The sequence below is a fragment of the Aptenodytes patagonicus genome, unplaced genomic scaffold (assembly GCF_965638725.1).
Source record: "Aptenodytes patagonicus unplaced genomic scaffold, bAptPat1.pri.cur scaffold_64, whole genome shotgun sequence".
Taxonomy (NCBI): domain Eukaryota; kingdom Metazoa; phylum Chordata; class Aves; order Sphenisciformes; family Spheniscidae; genus Aptenodytes; species Aptenodytes patagonicus.
The window spans coordinates 441,975-454,224 of NW_027472014.1; positions in this window are offsets into that span (position 1 = coordinate 441,975).

The following is a 12,250-nucleotide window of genomic DNA, read 5'->3' on the forward strand; positions in this document are numbered from 1 at the left end:
CAACACGTACCTTCTATCTCTTCACACCCATGACCCTGTGCCAAGAGTAAAAAATCTATGGCTGCTCTATTTTGCAGGGTAGCATGCCGTATTGAATCTGCATCCATTAGTAGCCCTGTAAGGGCCTCAGAGGTTGCGTTTGATTGCTTTGCCAGCCAACATCCTAGTTTGTTTAGAATGACCAAACTTTTTGCTGCGGCTACACCTGGGGCCAAGATTGAAGCTGCAGCTATCGCACTTGGATTCCACAGATTTACCTTGTCGTCACACTGTGAATCATAGGCATGCTCCCCTCGCCTGGTGCGCGTCTTGTGGGGGGCCCTCCTATGATCTAAAATAGAGGATATATTCGGCGTGAATAAAGTTAGTCTCCCCAACGAGCATGGCCCTCCGGTAATGTGCGATGGAATGCCAGGCCAGGCCCGATCTCCACATATTAAGAAAACTCCTCTGGGTAGCCCGATAGGCACATTGGACGACTTAGATGTATTGTTGCTTGTCTGGTTACACCATAGTGATTCATTTTTATAGATTTCCAGGGTAGCGTTAACTGACCAGGCCCGGGAAATATTGGCCCCTGAATAATTGAAATACAAACACCAGTCCATTTTTATGGACCCTAACAGCTCGAGTTCCTGGGGTTCTATTGGCAAGTGATTAAGATGTGGTAGGCATCCATCCCAATTGTCAGTGGCGTGTTGTCCCCCCCCGCAGGCCTCCTTGAAAGGACTAGTCAGGCCCAAGTCCCAATTATCTAAAGGAAGCCCCACTAGGCAGGTAGAAAAGGGGTTGCCGGGAGAAGATAAGGATAGACAGACGGAATCTTGTCCAGTTTGATTGGCCAGGGTTACCCATACATTCTCTTTTGGTTGTGGAGGCATCCAAATGCTTTCCACGGAGTTCAAGACTTGCAAAATCAGTCCGACACAGATTATTCCTATTCCAGTTACCTCTTTTGTTTCCAGGCAAAGCGCCTTTGACACTGTTCCTTTACAAAATCCCATTGCCCTTCAGGGACTAGGTTTTTCTTCTTATATTTCATGTTACATACAGTAATTAGTTTAGCATTTTCATTAACTAGGCCAATCCATGCATATTTACTTTTAGCAAAGGCAAGCGTGTTAACTATTTCGTGTCTAGTGGTTATTAATATTCTATATAACGCTATTTCTTTTAGATAGTAGGTTTCATACCACTTTTGTGCGCGTGTGCACTGTGCCCACCACTTCTTATCACAATGGTAACACTGACACAATACCCACGGCACACACCATAAGCACTTTAAGCAATTTATCTTATCCTTCACCGCTGTCTTTGGAAACACAGTGGTAAAAGATAAACCGCTCAGAGTTAAGTTTTGTAGTTACGAGTCCTCTGATTCCTGTTGTCCTGATGATAATGCAGGCTTCACAGATCTGCTGGGCACCCAGACCGGTCCATTACCTGTGGAAACACACATATATCCTCTTCCACTAAAGATTACAGGTAGAGGGCCCAGCCATTGGCCTGTGGCAGGATCCCGGTAGATCACTTTTAAGTTCGGAATTACAGTCTGTTGATTAAATTTAAGATTTTGATGGTGAATAACAATTGGTGGCTCTTCTCTGTCACCCATCAAACAGAGATAATTTAAAGTAAAAAGGACCTTATTAAGCCTCATCTGGGGGTCCTGTTCGTCCCCCTTCTGTTTTTGCAGGTAGTCTTTAAGCACTTGATGTGCACGTTCCACAAGACCCTGTCCTTCTGGAGAGTGCGGGATACCAGTGGTACGTTTAATGTTCCATGTCCTTAAAAAGGACCCCAACTTAGCACTGATATATGCAGGACCGTTGTCCGTTTTAATATGTTCCGGTACTCCCAGAGCTGCGAAACAGGCAAGGAGGTGTTTGCACACATGTTGAGCTTTCTCCCCCGGCAGTGCCGTGGCCCACATCGCCTTGGAGAAGGTATCTACTGTGACGTGCACATATTTCAAACGTCCAAACTCAGCAATGTGAGTCACATCCATCTGCCAGAGCTCCAAAGCCTTAAGGCCCCGCGGGTTTACTCCTAGTCCTACTCCTGGCCCATGATTGCCGCACTTGGGACAGGCATGAACAATGGAACGAGCTTCACTGTCAGACAATCCATATTGCCTTCGCAGACTTTTTGCATTCTGATGGAATATTTCATGGGCTTGTCTGGCTTGAAGAAACCGGTCCACCGGTGGTACATGACTCACGGGACTAACAAGGTTGTCAGCTGTTTGGTTACCTTGGCCCAGACCCAAATCCCACTGATGGCTGCGTATGTGCAGGACTGCACACAGAGCAGTTCTCTGTGACACAACTGACCGTAACCTGATAAATAACTTTCCTAAGCGAGGATTGCTAGCTTCCCTGATTAACGCGTCTTGAATCCTTGGCACCAGCCCGACAACATATAAAGAATCAGATACCACGTTTAGTGGGAAATTTAACCAATGCTCCAACGCCCATATTACTGCGGTCAGTTCTAGCGTCTGCAAGGTGTCTCCCTCCTGTCCCATGAGAGACTGACGGTGCCATTTATCAGCCTCATACCATACACAGACAGCTCTCTTGGACCTCTTTCCGGCATCGGTGTATGCTGTAATACCTCCCGGAATTGGCCCTTCTATGACCTTAGGTTTCTCCAGCCATTGATTTTGTTTTATTAACTGCCATAATTTCCCCTGAGGTTGTCGAGAATGCACGATTCCCGCATACCCTAGTAACGCCTCTTGGATGGCTAAGGAATTACGCATCCACCATTCCAAGTCTGCTGCGTTAACGGGAATGCTGATAGCGGCAGGCTCTTCTCCTGTTAGTTCTAGAATCCGTGACCGCCCTTTGCGAATTAATTCGCCCACTGCTTCTGGTCTCGTTTGTATGCTCGTAGGGGGTTGCACTCGTAAAAATATCCACTCCAGAATATAAAAATTTTGTTGATTTGCCAATTGTTGTTTCTGTTTACTTCGTTTGCTAATCTGGTCACTTGTAGTCGTATCTATTGTGGTCGTGTCAATGGCATCCGTATCTGTGAACGACTCCCTTGCTGCCCTGTCTTTGTTGTGCCATTGACAAACGACCGCAAACGGTGACTCGGTCAGATTGCAAACCAAAAGTGAAATTGGAAGGTTGAGGATCCGTCGGGTCGTCCAAGCTACAGAAAGTTTGTCCACTATGTTTTGCAACACAGCATAATGTTTAGGTGTTAGCAAAATCTTTTCTGCAGGGTGCGACCCTCGGAGCAGTTCAGTTAGTGGTTTGATAGCTTCACTAGTAATTCCAGCACAGTTACGGACCCATTGAATATCTCCCAAAAGGGTTTGTATATTTGTTAATGTTTTTAACGGGGTTTTTAATGTAAGTTTTTGAGGCCGGATTTTTGATGTTTCTATGGTCCAGCCTAAATATTTCCACGGTGCAGACTGTTGAATTTTTTCTGGTGCCACCACGAGCCCTTTTTCTGCCAACAGTATAGTCAGCCATTGGATATTTTTTGCTGTAAAAGGCTGTTGTTGACAACACAAAATATCATCCATATAATGATAAATAATGGTATTAGCCCACTCCTGCCTCACTGGCTGTAGCGCTTTGGCTACATAAAGTTGGCATAATGTAGGCGAATTTTTCATTCCCTGCGGCAAAACTATCCATTCATATCGATCAGCAGGGTTTGCCTTGTTTATGGACGGAACTGAAAAGGCAAAGCGCTGAGTATCTTGAGAGTGTAAAGGGATAGTAAAAAAACAGTCTTTAAGATCAGTTATCAATATGTGCCACCCAGCTGGTAACATGGTTGGCGATGGCATTCCAGGTTGTAATGTTCCCATAGGTAACATTTGAGCATTAATTTTCCTGAGGTCATGTAATAACCTCCATTTGCCTGATTTTTGGGGAATTACAAAAATAGGGGTATTCCACGGGCTAACAGAAGGCTTAATATGTCCTTGGGCCAATTGTTCAGCAACTAATTGTTTTGTGATTTGCAATCGCTCTTCGGTCATGGGCCGCTGGTCAACCCAGGTAGGATCATGAGAGATCCATGTCAGTGGGGGGTTGCGCGATTGCTCCCCAGTGCCCATAACTAAAAAGGCTTAGTTGTCAGGATGGCCCCTGTCTGGCTTAGTACGTCTCGCCCAATTAAGGCTTCAAGACCGTTGGGAAGGGACAAAACGTGTACCTGATTATTTACCTGCTGTCCCTCTGGGAAGGTTATTTGTATCGGCTCACGGCTAACGTAGGTAGCTGATTGACCCCCTACTCCAGCAACAGCAGTTCCTGCTGGTTCTAGTCTCCACTGCGGGGGCCAAAGTGAATAGCTTATGATGGTGATATCTGCCCCCGTATCCATCATTGCGTTCAACCATACAGTGAGGCCCTGTTGCTGGAGGCTGCCTTTTATCATTGGTCTGTGGTTTAATTTGGCCGAAAAACACACTGCTGTTCCAGTGGAGCCAAAGCTTCCACTGCCCCGCTTCTTCTCACTTGGCAGGGAATAGGTCACTGGGCTCTTAAAAGCAAGACTTTGAGCAATCCGACTTCCCTTGGGCACAAAAAGCGGTGGGTTCAACGTGTAAGCCATTATATAGATTGTCCCTTCATAGTCAGCATCAATAACTCCTGGAATAATAATTAGTCCTTTTACTCCAGCAGAGGAGCGTCCTAATAAGAGCCCCCCTATCTTTTGGTCCTCAGATATCAATGGCCCATTAGCGTTGCTGGGGATTTTGCAAACTTCAGAATTAGTTAGCATGACCTCTACTGCTGTTTCCAGGTCAACCCCCAGGCTCCCTGCGGTTGCTGGGATGTGGTTGTCGAGAAACCTCTCTGGTTCACGCTTGGAGAGTGCATTTGTTTCTGCACGCGCCCTCTCTTCGCGCTCCCCTTCAGGTTTCCCGAACAGGCCTTTTGAGCATGAGTACCTTTTTGACACCTGTCACACCAAACTATCGCTCTCCAGTTCTGGCGGCTATGCCCCCTCTCTCCACAACGATAACAGTTTCCTTTAAAAACCTGTGAGGTCTCAGACGATCGCTGCACAGCGGCCGCCAACGGTTGCACCACTTCCCTAATGGTAGTCTGCAATGTAGCAGCCATTACTTCATTCTGTTTTCGAATTTGAGCACGCTCCATTCGCAGGAGCATCTCTTCTATTCCTGCGCTTTTTGGCAGGGTGGCTAATATATTTTTTGTGGCATTGTTAGCGTTATCGGAAGCTAAAATTCGAAACATTTGCTGTTTGTTATCCTCCCCCAAATCTGGATGATCACGTATCGCCCCCCACAAGCGATCGATAAAATGACTATACGTTTCAGTGGCACCTTGCTGTACAGAACTAAAGGATGGAGCGGACGAACCGGGCAAGGCTGAAAAGGCGTCTAGTGCCAGTTTGGCAGACAACTGCAACAAAACAGGAGGAAAAGTTAACTGAGCATTAATATCATTAAACCTTCCCGTCCCCGTTATCATTTCCGCGGTAATCCCATAAAGAGGATCCCCCTGCGTTTGATGTTGTGCCGCAGCGCCCGCCGCCCGCCGTGACCACTCCGACCCCCACAACAAATACTGCGTAGGTGACAATAAAAGCCGCATAAGGTTTTGGCAGTCAGCAGGGCACATGAAATCCGCCGAAAAAATCCAAATTACAATCTGACGCGTAGCTTCTGATTTTATCCCATACTGGGACACAGTGTCTTTTGCTTGCTGTAGGATTTTCCAATCGTGAGGCGCCCACTTATTGCCGTTATTCTCTTGCAACACAGGAAAAGCACTCGCCCCCAAGCTGGATGCCGCTTGCCACTGCCCGTCCAGCATAGCGTCTCTAGCCACTTCGCTCCAGCGCCTGGGCTGAACCGTCGCTGGTGGCCCAGGGAGGCAAGGGGGTAGGGATCCCCCTGACGCCCCGGACAGGTGTTCTGTTCCTCCCCTCTGGGCTGTAATTGCTAAGTCCTGTAACTGTTGCACCACCTTCTTCAGGAGCTCATTAGTCTCAGCCATACTCTGTGCTTTGCTGTCACCCTGTGGCGGAGTAGACGCACCTGAAGAGACTTCTAGAGGCGGGGCTGTTGGCCAGGGAGGGGTTAACGGAACTAGCCGCTTCTCCTCCCCGGGTCGTTGTTTTTCCGCGACCGTCTCAGGTGAAAGAGGGGCCCCGTTACCGCTAGTTTCTGCATCTTTGCAGTCTGTAAGCGGAGGGTAGGTCTCATGCGGTTCAGAAGCGCCATCGCGCCCTAGAACGCTATACTTGACTTCCAAGGCAGTTTTTTTGGGGGTGCCCGACATACCTCGGACCGCAGACAGCCCAAAGAACCGAGACAGTCCAGATGCTGTATTCTTTGGCTTATCAGGCAAGGGTTCTGGGGCTAGCATTTGAGCGGCTGCACAAGCCGCCTCTCTTTCAGCTTTCATGGCTTTTAAAGTCTCTAACACAGATCTCCACAGTTCCTGTACTGCTTTAATCTCCTTCTTTGACTTTTCGTCCCCCGTGATAGTCTGCTCCCCCATAGTGTCGCCAAGCTCTCGCCACTCAAGGTCGGAAAAAATAGTTTGATTGTCTTTAAAATGTCCCCAACGTTGTCCTAATTTAATCAACGTATATAGTTGCTTTACCGTTGTCTCAATCCCTCTCTTTGAGAGGATGCTTGCGAGCAACGCCGCTGCCGCCTCTATTTCCATGATAGCGGTCGCTCACTGGGAGGCAGTTGGCCAGACTACTCCGTTATCTTATCCCCCTCCGATCATCGGGATAGTACAACTCCCAGCCACTATTCTCCCGCTCCCCTTCTTGCTCTTACCGCAGTCTCGAAGAGGCGCGCCGAACCATCCTCTGCTACCAGATGTCGGAGTTTCCCCTTGTTCAGTGTCGACGACGGAGCGGGAGTTGCGATTCCGGAGTAATGACGGATCCCAATATGAGTATGGTCATCCTCCTTTATCCATGCATATAGCAGGGTTTATATAGTTATCTACTATAGGCACGCGCTTCGTAACAACCTATGGTTGGTTAATTACAGCTGTACACGCGCTCAATTATAAGCTATGATTGGGTTAAAGTTACTGTCCACGCGCTTATTGCTTCTACTCGATTGGCGGTTGGCAGCAGGACATGTTAGCCGCTGACTTCACCTCCTTCTAGGTACAGTTTCGTTACAGTTGTTTACCCGGCCCCATTGTTCTTTGTTCTGTCCGGGGAAGTCCCGGTGGTCATCCTGCTGTGTCAGCATGTCTTAGTTACTTTTTGATACATGGGTTGCTCAGCGATACCAGATCGTGGCCTTGCTGAATCAGCCATTCCTCCACACACCCTGTGCCCATCCCCCTGCTGCTGCCCATCAAGGTAAGGGGGGGGCCTTAGGCGGGGCCCCACCACCCCGGGGGAGGTGTCCCCAGCGATGTCACCTCACTGTCACCCTGTCCTCAAGCTGGTGGCCTGCTCCGTGGGGTACAACCACCTGGGGACAGCGGATGACCAGGGGCGAGTCTCCACGCAAGGGAGGAACCGCTACGGGCAGCGGGGGACTGGGGACCGGCTGGACCGTGTGGAGGTCCCACAGGTGACAGGCCACGCCCTGCCTGTCCCTGTCCCCGTCACTGTCCTGTCACTGTCCCCACAGGTGTCCTGTCCCCGTCCCTGACCCTGTCCCTGACCCCAGCATCATCCCTGTAGGTACCATCCCGCAGGTGTCCTGTCCCCACCACTGTCCCCGCAGGTGCCTTGTCCCCATCCCTGTCCCTGTGACTGTCCCCACAGGTGCCCTGTCCCCGTCCCTGTCCCCAGTGTCACCCAGGCAGGTGCCCTGTGGCCATCCCTGTCCCCATCCCTGTCCCTGCTGGTGTCCTGTCCCTATCCTGTCCCCGCTGTTGTCCCCACAGTTGCCTTGTCCCCAGTGGGGCCCTGTCCCCACCCCTGTCCCCCCTCGTCCCCGTCCCCAGTGTCCCCCCAGCGTTGTTTTGATTTTCTTTACAGCCGAAAGCACCACACGGAGCAGGAGATGTGTCCCCAGTAGCTGGCACATAGTCGTTTCAGTTCACATACACGCGGGATAGAGAGTGAGATTACGCAGAGAGATCGTTAAGAAAAGATTTAATCAAGATGAGTATTGATCAGGCGATCGATGGGTCTCCTGCCGTTGCCTGGATGTTTCGTCCAGCCGCGAGGCGAGGGCAGCTAGTTCAGCATTTTTCTGCTGCAGCCTCTCTGCCTCCTTGCACGCTTCTGGAGAGCCTGCCTTTGTCAGGAGGCAGCTCTCCCTCCCAGGGGCGCTCTGTTGCCTCTCCAGGTCTTGTAGAACACGCTGCAGGCGGGTGTTCTGCTGCAGGAGCCGGCTGCGTTTGCTGCCGAGCAGCACCAAGTCTTCCCCCTCTGGCACCTGGAGCTGAGCATCTGCCACAGCCTTGCGTGTTGTTTGCTGCCCAGCCCTGGGGCTTTCAGGCGGTCTTTCCTGTCGTGCCGCCAGGGCCTGGGGCCGTTTCTGCCAGAGGAGCAGGAGCTCTGCGTCTCCTGATGGCCCTGGTGCCCAGGAGGGCCTTGGGGCTGGGCCGTGCTGGGGGATGATTTTCTCCTCCATAAAATTCCAGCTTTTAATACAATCCCACACAAGTTTCTGATCGTGTTCATATGAGGCCACCTCATTCGGCTTGCAAGGGGTTGTTTGGGGGTTTTTCTCCCTCCTCATGCTTCACCAGCGACCATATGATTTACCACAGCAGTAGGGCACTATGGAAACGAGCTGCGAAGCAACTCTGAGAATCTAGGGTGCCCACATCCTCCAGGTTAGCATCTTTAGCAGTGACCCCACCGTCGAGCTCAGCCCACGCTCGCTCTTGCCAGCACAGCCGCCAGCTCCGGGAGAGAGCACGGCAGGAGCTGCCCAGGGATGCCCCTTATGACCGCACGGCCCTGGGACACCCTTTGTGACACAGGGCCATGCGGGGCCATGCGGCGACGGGGCTGGCACCGCCCGGCACCTCCTGCAGCTGTGGTCGTGGGGCCCCCCAGGCCAGGACATACCTTCTAAGGCCATGAGGCCCCACCCCTCCTTTGTGTGGCCAGGGCCAGGACACGTGTATAAGGCCATACTCGCTCACCCCGGCTGATTGCAGATGCTGTCTCCGCCTCTGCATGGTCAAGGGAGGCAGCAGCTGCTGAGAGGGAGTGACGCGCAACGTCGGTGGCTGTTGGTGGCGGCGTTTGGTTGCCATCCTTGCAGCCATGAGCCAGGACGGTGTGGGACGGGTGCCCGTGGCGTGCAGCCGCCCCTCGCCCTGCCGGGGCCTGGTGCAGAAGAACGAGCGCAAGCGGCAGCTGGAGAGGCTGCGGGCTGAGCTGGAGGCTGAGCGACTCCGCTCCCAAGAGCTGTGCCGCCGCTTCGCTGCTGAAACTCGGGAGTTGAAGGAGGCAGCAGAGCGGGAGCGGCGGCTCCTGGCTGAACGGCTACACTCCAAATGGGAGCAGCAGCAGGCACGGGAGCTCCAGCGGCTGCGGGAGCTGAACCAGCGGCAGCGGGCAGTGGAGATCCGCCAGCTGCTGCGCTCAAAGGAGGCTGAGCTGTGCGAGGTGCAGGGGGTGCTGCAGCGGCAGCGCGACGACACCGTCCGTCAGGCACGGGACCTGCAGCAGCAGCTGGCCAAGGAGCTGGTGAGAGGAGCCTGGAGCAGCAGCGAGGCCCGCGGTAAGCTCCAGGACGTCCTCAGCAAGCTGCGCTGGGAGACCAGTGGCGAGCAGGCTGCTCGCATCCTTGTCCTCCAAGACAAACTGCTGCTGCAGAGGAGACTCTTCCTAAAGTACATCTTGGAGCAGTTGGAGGGTGAGCAGCCTGCTTCCTGCAAGGAAGCCAGGGCCAAGGCTACGGCCTGGCACCGCCTGCAGACCCTCCAGGGCACCGGGACCATCGGGCCCTGCTCTTCAGAGAGCCTCATGGCATCTTCCTCCCACAATGGAGAAGGGCAGCCAAAAACCTGCGAGAGCTTAGAAGCTCATCTCCAGGAGGAAGGGAACAGCGTGGAGGTTTTGCTCGAGGCTGTGGGGCAAGCCTTGGCGCCGCACTGCTTGGACTCCCTGCCGCAGGAAAGGACCAGCAGCAGGCGGTCTGTGGCAGAGGTGGGTGTTCAGACTCTAGGGCAGCAGGAGGACTGGCTGCCTGGTAGCAGTCACAGCAGGCTGCTGGAGCAGAACGCCCACCTCCAGAGTGCCCTGAAGGACCTCGAGAGGCAATGCAGTGTCCTTCAAGAGGAGAACTGTCTTCTGAGGAAGGCAAGCTCTCCTGAAGTGTGGGAGAGGCTCAAGCAGAAGACTGCTAAGCTGGGTCTCATTAGCAAGCAGCTGCAAGAAAGAGCCAGGCAACTGCAGACCGTCGATTGCCTGAGCAACACTCGAGTGCCACTGCCCACCCAAAGCTCCACTGAGGAACTGCGTATGACATCGCTTCCTCAGCAGAAGGCTGGAGAAATGGGGGAGCCTGCCGGAGCTTTGCTGGCACAGGACGAGCAGGATGACTTCTCACAGAGGGCAGCTGAGGAGCTTCAGGCCCAAGTGGCTGCACATGAAGAGGGCTCCTATTGTGTGAGCGCCCACTGCCGAACTTGTGAGGAGTTACAGGCGCAGCTTACGGAGATGACAAACGAAAACACCCGACTGGCTGAGGAAAACGCTCGCCTCCGTGGACAGATGGGTTTGACAGAAAGGGCGACTAAGGCATGTGGCAGAGGAGCAAGATTCTGCCATCCGAACAAACGCCTGTCTTCAAACCCAGCTGGAAGAGGCAGAGCGCAAAACGAAAGCCATGAGAGAAATGGCACGAGTCAACAGCCGGAGAAGGAACATGAGGAGACAAAGTTAGCGCTCCAGAGGAAAGATGAGGGAGTTGAGTGTTTGCAGGGGGCTCGGACAGAAGTACGCAGGGAACACGAAGAAACCCTGCAACTGTTTCGAGCCCAGGTGACTGAACTGAATGATGGGTTTCGGAAGCTAACTGAACGACGCCAGCAGCTCTTTCAGGAACTTGAACGGCTGGAAAGAGAAAGATCCAACCGTATCATTTCCAGGCCGCACCAGGCTATGCTGGGAGCAGACAAGGAGCCCATCCTCCTGGAGGCTATGAGACAGCAACCGGCAGAGCTTCGAGCATTCATAGCTCGATACAGCTATGATCCTTTCGACGGTCCCAATGAGCAGCCTGAACTAGAGCTTCCTCTCATTGCTGGGCAATACGTTTACATCTTTGGAGACGTGGATGAAGACGGTTGGTATGTGGGAGAGCTGACCGACGGCACAAGAGGATTCGTCCCCTCTAATCTTGTTGAAGAAGTTTCAGGTGACGACCTGATGACACCAGAGTCTCCAGAGACAAGTGATTGGTAGCGGGACACAGATGATGTCTGTCCTGTCTTCTGCTATCTTCTTATTAAATATTTTCTTAACTACCTCTCTGTGTCATCTCACTCTCTATCCTGTGTGTATGTGAACTGAAAGGACTATGTGCCAGCTACATGGGGTGACCCCCATGAATCTCATGCAATTGGCAAGGAGAAAAAAACAGGATGATGAGGAGAAAGAAAATGAGGAATATGAGGTAGGAGAAGATGAAGAGGAGGAGGAGGAGGAGGAGGAGGAGGAGAAGGAGAAGGAAGGAAGGAAAAGGAAGAGGAGGAAGTAGAAGAGAAGAAGGTGGAAAAAGGAACAGAAGGAACAAGAGGGTGAGGATAAAGAACAGGAGGATAAACAGAATAATAGGAATAGGAGGAAGAAAAACAGAAGGAAATATGAGGAGGATAGTGTGCCCATGTGAACCTCATGAGGTATAACAAGGCCAAGTGTAAGGTCCTGCACCTGGGTCAGGGCAACCCCCAGTATCAATCCAGGCTGGGGGATGAAGGGATTGAGAGCAGCCCTGCCGAGAAGGACTTGGGGGTACTGGTGGATGAAAAGCTGGACATGAGCCAGCAATGTGTGCTCGCAGCCCAGAAGGCCAACCGTATCCTGGGCTGCATCAAAAGAAGCGTGGCCAGCAGGTCAAGGGGCGAGATTCTGCCCCTCTACTCTGCTCTGGTGAGACCCCCCCTGGAGTACTGCATCCACCTCTGGAGCCCTCAGCATAAGAAAGACACGGACCTGTTGGAACGGGTCCAGAAGAGGGTCACAAAAATGATCAGGGGGATGGAACACCTCTCCTGTGAAGAAAGGCTGAGAGAGTTGGGGTTGTTCAGCCTAGAGAAGAGAAGGCTTTGGGGAGACCTTCTTGCAGCCT